The sequence below is a fragment of the Bidens hawaiensis genome, unplaced genomic scaffold (genome assembly GCF_021521415.1).
Source record: "Bidens hawaiensis isolate Kalapana, Puna unplaced genomic scaffold, B.hawaiensis_p1.1 tig00023430_1, whole genome shotgun sequence".
NCBI lineage: Eukaryota > Viridiplantae > Streptophyta > Magnoliopsida > Asterales > Asteraceae > Bidens > Bidens hawaiensis.
In genome coordinates, this window is record NW_027493683.1 from 121,626 (window position 1) to 128,522 (window position 6,897).

Here is a 6,897-nt window from a genome sequence, read left to right on the forward strand (position 1 = left end):
GCTCATGTTGAGCTATTGTCGAGTGCTTCCGAATTCGTCAGCCTGTTGGAGTGAATGTAAGCGTTCATCCAACTCAGCTTGGAATTCCCTTTGACGTTTTTCCGCCCACGCTTTAACTTGTTCAAGTGTTTGGCGGGGGGGCCTCGTCTGTTGTCTTTCCATCTGGGTATCAATGAATCCCAGGGGAGGATTGTTTACTGCACTTGCCCCGGCTCGGGTAACCGGGGTAGTGTTCGTAAAATTTACTGCTCTTGCCCCGGCTTGGGTAACCGGGGTAGTGTTCGTAAAATGTGTGTATTCGCCGGTGTTCCCCCCAGTAGCTGGGGTTGTGGTTACCGGGGTTTCTTGGTTACTCCCTGGCCTGGGGACCTGAGTAACGTTAACCATCTTTTCGGAGGTTTTGAAAAAACTGAGAATTAGTTATAGCTTTTATGCACGGATGGCGCCAATGAAGAAACACTAATTGACCCCGGGCAGATTACGAATAATCTGGGGGTTAAGTAGATTTTTCCCACGAGGGGTTATGTCCGGCAAAGATGGTTCTTCTGGTGACCTGCAAAACAGACACCGTGAGCTCGTCACTTAGAGGGGGGGGGTACCTCCTTGTGACCACCCTCCGGCGTGAGAATCAGACTAGATTGCTCTTGAATATAAGTGTATATTAAGAGATTGCTAGAAAAGATAAGATGTGATAAGGTAATGTAATGTGTCCATACCATTCCAAGGTGTTGGAGTATTTATAGCCGAATGTAGGTTTCCAAGCAGGTACAGCCGGCTGAATAGTATTCCTGTTCTGCCAACTGTGGGCTACGCACGTGCCATGCTGGTGGTTGGTGGGTAGGCAGCGTCTGATAGTGACCAGGCCGACTGTGTACTATTCCTGTTCCACCAACTGCAGGCTATGCACGTCCTCCGACAGGTTGGTGAGTAGGCAGCGGCTGATAGTGACATACAGTACAAGAGCGTGCTGCTCGTCATACTGTTGTCAGTGAGCTGTCGTATCTTTGGTCAGATCTTTTGTCCATACCTCGTCAGGTACAGTACAAAAGATCCTCCAGTATCGTACGGACTGGCTCATTTGTGCGGGAGTGTTCCCGGCTTGCTCACTCCTTCTTCAGGTGACATTACTGAATTATTTAAGAGTTAAGTGCCTTGTGCGTGTAGCCTTGCTGCGCGGGTAGCCTTCCCTGATGGCTAGTATCCGTTGCTGCGGGAACAGGCGGAGTACGTCGACCATTGGGAGGCTTTTCCTGCGGGAACAGCTTGCGTACTGCGCGTAAGGACGTCACGTCTCTGAGCATGGTGGGTCCTGCGGATCCAGTTGGTTTCTGCGCAGACGTCTCTTCAAGGTGAGTCTTGCGAGTTTAGCCTTTGCGCAGACGTCCCTGTTGAAGGTGAGTCTTGCGGGTTCAACTGCGCAGACGTCCCTCTTTGAGGTGAGTCTTGCGGGTCCAACTGGGCTCTGCTGGGACCTACCTCTTCAAATATGTTTTCCAACTATCAAAATGGGACTATGGGGAACATTTATTAAAAAGATTTAACGATTGAAAGCCGTCTCTCGTTTTCTCTAAATAGTATAATAATTAACAAAATTTAATAAGTATTAATGTGTAAATTTATCCTGTTTTTTTTTTTCAAAATACTGAGCACGGAAACTAGTTACTCAACTTCTATAATGGCAAACGTAAATTCTCTTAGGTAAAACACGTAATGTAGTCTTTGTATAGAAAGTATATGATTTGAAAAGGGCATGAATTATGAAGCTTGGAAATGGAGGGGAGGAGTTTTGGGGATTGTTTGTAGTACAATCTGAAACGAGGTATTGAAGTTCAACTTTTTGAACAAAACAATCATGTTCATTCTTAATCATGGCGCCCGCAACAATACATATTGGCACTCGATTGTTGCTTCGCTAGGGATCTCGGCTCCTATGAATTTGAGACGACGGATTTGGCCTGTTGGCTCTTACTCGTTTGATTTGATAAGGCAAATAAAGACATCGTTGAGGCTATATTTTCACAAGTTGACGGGTTACATGGAAAATGAGAAATGAAGTGATTTTCCGAACCAGTGACTTGAAGAGAGATCTTATTTTTGACTTTACTGTTAATTATTCTTTTCCTTGAGTATTCAATAGGAACAAGAAAGTAAAATTTACTTGGGTCATGCGGTTAAAAACTAATGTCCTTTGAAAGTTGGTTCAATAAATTGCTTTGCCATTCAAATAAAATAAAAATAATACACATCATCGCAGTCAATATTGGTTTTCTTTCAGTATGGCATTTCATAACCAGGATCATCTAGAAGCATCGAGCTCATAATATTTTATACTGAACAACGGTCGGTCTAAAACATCCATAGCAATAACTTTAAAAAGATCAACAAGTCTAGAAGCAAACAAGTTGAGCTCTTTTATCCTGCTTCCAACCACTAGATTTTACTTGTAGAAATCAAAATCCGTGTCGGGCTTCTTTACATTTGTTCTGTAGCCCTTTTCAAAGTCCTTGGGAAGAATGACATATCGATTCTTGCGAACAGCATGCATACCTGCTTCTTGACAAATTGCTGTAATCTGGATTTAACAAACCATTCATGTTAACAATAAATGAGTTGACTTTGTCGTGCTTTGTCTCAAGCGGGTCAAACAATTAAAAAAAACTGCATGAAAACGACTTACTTCAGCAGCACTGATCTTGTCAGGCCGAGAGACGTAATCTTCCAAGTCAACTTCATCACTTAAATTCATTTTAGCAGTGCAAACCTTCATAATAAAAGTTATTCCAAAGTGAAGTCACAATCAACATCATAAATCATGCCAACATCAAAAAACTATGTAACTGGGAATAATATAAGGGGGGATAATTACTCACTATCAAGATTGCCTAGTGCTCTAGAAGACTAGAATGGCCTAAATTGCTTTAATTAAATAAAGCTAAATTATTATATCGTAATAATGCAGTTTTGTAATCATATTCAACATGCTAACTCATCATCATCATCATCGTACTCAGTATATTCCACCAATAGCAAAGCTATGGTAGGATCTGAGGAGGGTAAGATGTAGACAGCCTTACCTCTACCCCGTAGGAATAGAGAGCCTGCTTCCGGTGAGACCCCCGGCTCAATAGCATCAAGCCTTGGACATAAGGCACATAACACTCAACCATCGGCACACTGACCGATTGGTGCATGTACCCTTGTCTTTCGGCTAACAACGCCACCACATGATGCCTAATTCACCTTCCGCCACTTTTAACGTTATTTTCACGAGATTAGTAAAATAACGTCAAAATTAGTGCAATTTCACTTTTTCCCACCCTAGGGTTCACACATATATACATTATATGCACGCACCGCAAGCAGGGCGCACATTCAACATGCTAACTATCCATAAAATTCAGAAAAGGGATAAGAATGGTGTTCATAAACCGTCTTTAGGCCTGTAAACGAACTGGACGTTCGATGAACTGTTCGGCAGGTTGTTCGTTTGTGTACATTTAAAAAAAGAACGAACATGAATAATTTTGATTGCTCATTTAGTTGTGAACGAATCAACATTAACACGGCTTGTTCGTTTATATTCATTGGTTTACGTGTGTTTTAACTTTGTTCATTTAGTAGATATTCAGATAAATTTTTTTGGACCCACTACATTTATTTTAGTTTTATAACTTTTTAGGCTCGACAGTTTGATGTTCACAATTAATTTTGATTGGTTTTCGCTTGATTCTGTATATTCATCTATGTTCAGTCATGTTCGTTCACTTATATTTGTGACCTGTTCGCTTATGCTATTAACAAACGAACATAGACGAACATAAACGAATGCGCACACACTCAATTTCTTATCAAACAAAAATGAGCAAGAAAACCATGTTCGTTAAATTTGTTTGTTTGGTTAAAGTTAACCAAACGAACACGAAAATGTCCCGTTCATGTTCGTTCGATTCATCTAAACTTACCTAGATCGACATGCTGCTAGTGAACACTCAAAAAGAGGCCAACTTATACTTATAAAAACCAACTTAAAAAATAAAAATATGATCAATAAGTAACCTGAAAAACAAGTCTTTTTTGTCTTCTATCAGGCAAAGGAAATTCAATCTTGCGGTCAAGCCTCCCAGGGTGAAGAAGTGCGGGGTCCAAAGTATCGGCTCGGTTAGTTGCCATTATAACCTTAACATTAACTGTCTGGTCAAACCCATCCATCTGCAGAAAACCCAAAAATATAAATATTTATTTCAAGAAATGATTTAATTAATGGTAAATTGAACGTTTAATCAGCAATTTAATTTACCTGATTTAAAAGTTCATTAGAATACGCTGGACTTCTCTATCGGCTCCAGTCTGAGCATCAAACCTGGCAGTTGCAATTGCATCCACCTCATCAATAAATATAATTGCGGGTGCATTTTCTTTTGCGAGACGAAAAACATCACGAACCATTCTGGGACCCTGTAATAATCATATAATATATATCAAATAAAAGCTAAAGCCTAAATGTCACATTAGTTTTAATCAATGTATAGAAATGGATAATGAACCCATACCTCGCCAAGATACTTTTGAACAAACTCTGAACCAACAACCCTAATAAAGGCTGCGGTTGTATGATTTGCAACAGCTTTAGCAAGCATGGTTTTACCCGTGCCAGGCGGACCGTACAGCAAAACACCGCGTGGAGGGTCTATACCTATCTGTTTGTATAACTCGTGGTGAGTCAAAGGTAACTCGACAGCTTCACGTATTTCCTGCTTTTGAATGTCACATCCTCCAATATCCTATAGCATTGCATTGGCAAAAAACAGTATTATTAGCTTTGCAGCAACCACATCAATATAAAAAGCATACAGAAATTCAAGTCAAAACACAAGTTTTGGATCCACCAATGATAGTTACGCGTATCAAACAGCGTAACAAATAGGCATGCCTGAGAGCACTTCAACTAAGGGCAAGCAAACCTAAACCGTTAACCCAAATTAACCGACGCCAAACCGAATTAGCCATGAAGGTTATTTGATTAACCAATTAATTGTTTATGATTAAGGGTGTCCCATAGCCCTGCTTGCGGTGCGCACATATGATGTATATATGTGTGAACCCTCGGGTGGGCAAAAGTGAAATTGCACTAATTTTGACGTTATTTTACTAATCTCGTGAAAATAACGTTAAAAGTGACGGACGGTTAATCAGGCATCATGTAGTGGCGTTGATAGCTGAAAGATAAGGGTACATGCACCGATCAGCCGGTGTCCCGATGATTGAGTGCTATGTGCCTTATGTCCAAGGCTTGATGCAAAACTACTATCGAGCCGGGGGTCTCACCGGAAGCAGCCTCTCTATCCCTATGGGGTAGAGGTAAGGCTGCCTACATCTTACCCTCCTCAGACCCTACCATAGCTTTGCTATTTGTGGGATATACTGAGTACGATGATGATGATGATTAAGGGTGTCCCATAACCAAACTGAACTGAACAGAATTAAGACATGCTTACCTCGAGATGGATATATGTTTACATGTATATATATATGCATGCATACATGTGGATTAGGTATATCTGTATATATGTCAATGTTGTAATGAAAAACATATATATGCATATATTAACCTTCATATAAATTGCAGTTTGATATCACCTATTCTATTTCCATGTTTGTTTAGTTCACATTTAACTCAAACTTCTCATGGTTAATTAACCGAAACCAAACCATTACCTAGCTTCATAACCAATTAACCAAAACCTAAGTTCAGTTATAGTTAGTTATGCTTAAAAAAATCTCACAACTAAAGCTAGCAGTTACGTGTAAGAGTAAAAACCAAACCGAACCACAACTCACACACCTATCTACCCTTAATCCATCATATAATAGTGTCAAATAAATACAAATTCCGAGCTAAAGTTCGAAACAAACTATGGCATGGCTTACTCGAGCTCGTGTGCAAACGAGCCAAAGCTCGGCTCGAGCTCATTAAGAAGTTAAAACTTAAAAACACCCTAGGCACGTTAAAGCTTGGCGAACCTAAACAATCTTCCCATACAAAGCCCGAGCTCATGCTCAATAACTAAAAAAGCTTTATTTCAGGCCCGGGATTGATAAGGCTCTCAAGTAGCTCACCCGAGTGGCTCGACTCATTTATTTAACGAATTTGGCTCGTCCTAATACAATCAAACCAAATCAATAACAATAACTCAACCATTACTGACTCACATTATAAGTAACATCGGGTTTTTCAGACTGACTCAGCAGCGAAATACTCGAGTCGGCCTCTGACGGCAAGACATCAACAAGCGCATTGGAATGGCGATGCAAGGCAACCGAGGCCGAGGGTTTCAAGAGCTCCCTGTTAATGGTACTCAAAATCCTAACATAATAATTAGACCCCGTGGTGGACCCCACAATCCCGTAATTCTGGTCAATCATCTCCATGAACTGACCGATCACTAACGGCACCGATTGGATCCGTTTAACCTCTTCCTGTGATCTGATTTGTTCGCGTTTTAGGTTTTTTAATTCGTCTTTCACGTAGTCTTCTTTGATGTCGATGACTCGATTTGACGGTGGTGGGATTTGAGGCGAGTGTAGAGGTCGTCTTCGGTGTCCAGAACCATGGTGGTTGCCATTGGTGGTGGCGACGGTGAGGAATGATATACGGTAACGGTGTCGTGGGCCGCAATTTACTATACCATAGTTTAGAGTTTAGAGTTTAGACACGAATGTTTTGTTTTTTACAGGTTTGACACAAAAGTTTTTAACTTTGGGTTTGAGGCTTATCTTTAGTAGTTTATCGTGATAAAAAGCAGAGAGGTAGGTGCTGCACGAAACTGAAAAAACATATTCGAAATAACAAAACAATTAAAATTAATAAAATGAACTGAAACAAAACCATCAGTTTAG

General features: G+C 40.6%; 1 pseudogene across 1 annotated transcript; it reads right to left on the reverse strand.

The window, feature by feature from the left end:
- Window positions 1-2,384: 2,384 nt before the first annotated feature.
- LOC143567577 (26S proteasome regulatory subunit 6B homolog) lies at window positions 2,385-6,623 on the reverse strand (annotated as a pseudogene). Its single transcript, XR_013141438.1, has 6 exons — window positions 6,211-6,623; window positions 4,551-4,781; window positions 4,298-4,455; window positions 4,057-4,209; window positions 2,678-2,761; window positions 2,385-2,572 (listed from the first exon to the last, which is right to left on the reverse strand). The product of XR_013141438.1 is annotated as a 26S proteasome regulatory subunit 6B homolog (transcript).
- Between the last annotated feature and the right edge of the window lie 274 nt (window positions 6,624-6,897).